This window comes from Triticum aestivum, chromosome 6B (genome assembly GCF_018294505.1).
Source record: "Triticum aestivum cultivar Chinese Spring chromosome 6B, IWGSC CS RefSeq v2.1, whole genome shotgun sequence".
Lineage (NCBI taxonomy): Eukaryota > Viridiplantae > Streptophyta > Magnoliopsida > Poales > Poaceae > Triticum > Triticum aestivum.
The window spans coordinates 569,974,878-569,976,657 of record NC_057810.1 but is presented as its reverse complement, the minus strand read 5'-3'; positions in this window follow the sequence as shown (position 1 = coordinate 569,976,657).

Here is a 1,780-nt window from a genome sequence, read left to right as displayed (position 1 = left end):
TCGAACACGAGCATGGTATCATCAGCATACTGAAGATGCGAGACCCCCCCCCTCCCACAAGGATAAGGTGCAACACTGTGCTGGAAAGATGACCCGCTTGTTGAGCCTTGCCCAACAAAGTAGATAAGGCGTCAACAACAATGGCAAGCATCAAAAGGGGATATATGATCCCCTTGCCTAATGCCGCATTTATTCCCTGTTGATGCATATACACTAGTAGAAAAAGGGTCAAATGTGAAGCACAATAGTGTCGGTTGGAATTTCAGCCGGCACTAATGTGTACACTAGTGCCGGTTCGTGGCGGCGATCAATAGCACCGGTTCGTGGCGAACCTTTAGTACCGGTTCATGCCACGAACCGGTACTAAAGAGGCTATGTCAGCCTGCGGTTAGGTTATGGCCCCACCATCACAATTTAGTGCCGGTTCGTACCATGTACCGGTACTAATGAGGTTATGGCAAGCTGTTTTTAGTCCCACCTCACTCCTCTAACAAGCCTTTTACCACCTTAAATATGTTATTTCTCAAACTATCACAAGCACTTGGTCTTCATTGAACTCTATGTGTAGAATTTGTGGCCGCAATATGAGTCTTCATCGGTTTATAAATCGTTGATGACTCATATTGACAATTCAGATTGTACACACAAAGATCATTGATGATCAAAGTATTTTGATGTTATAAGATCATATTGACAATTTAGACTGTAAAGAAATATAAGATCATGATCTAAATGCTCTTATATTTTTTGCGTTCAGTATGCACCATTCAAAGCGACGCCATCAACTTTCAACCGTTTATGCCTTCATTTGCTATTTTTCATGCATTTAATGATTTGTTTTGAGAACTAAATGACCTGGAAATTGAAAAGCATTATAAATGAACTCTGAAAAAGTTGAAACTTGGCATGGTATCATCATTTCACCCACATATCATGTTCAAAAAAATAGAGAGGGTTACGGCAAAAACTGAATGCACTTCGTTTATAAATTGGACAATCTCTTTCGAAGTATTCGGGTTTATGAGGTTATGGCAAGCTGTTTTTTAGTCCCACCTCGCGAAGTGAGAGGGACTAGGAGCGGTTTATAAGCCCTGAGTGCAGAGACGATGAAGAAGAGGCTCAATGCTCACGTTGCTTAGCTTCAAGCCTTCAGGAATACGGTAGACTGCATGGAGCTATGCGCAGTGCAGTTTACACTATTCCGAATGGCTTGAAGCAAATTAACGAGCATTGCACCTCTTTTTTTATTTTTAATAACTTATTACAACTCCGAACTTCTTCTGTTATGGCAAAAATTAATTGCACGTCAACATTTCTTTTTTTTAAGTTATAACTCCAGACTTTGACCATCAAGTTTTGCAGAAAAGAAAAAATAGGAGAAAAGAAGAAAAACTATAGCTGAAAAGAAAAAAACAAAATAAAAAACTACTCAGAAATAAATAGAAGAAAATAAATATAGCAGAAAAGAAAAAAACTATTCAGAAATAAATAGAAGAAAAAATAAAGAAGAAAAGAAAAAAATATATTTGCTATTTTTCAATCGTTTACAAAATGACCATGAAATTGAAAATCACTACAAAATGAACTATGAAAATGTTGAATTTTGGCAAACTAGATGAAAAACTACTCATAAATAAATAGAAGAAAATAAATATAACAGAAAAGAAAAAACTACGCAGAAATAAGAAGAAGAAGAAGAAGGAGAAGAAGAAGAGGAGGAGGAGGAGCAAGAAGAAGGAGAAGAAGAAGAAGAAGAAGAAGAAGAAGAACAAGAACAAGA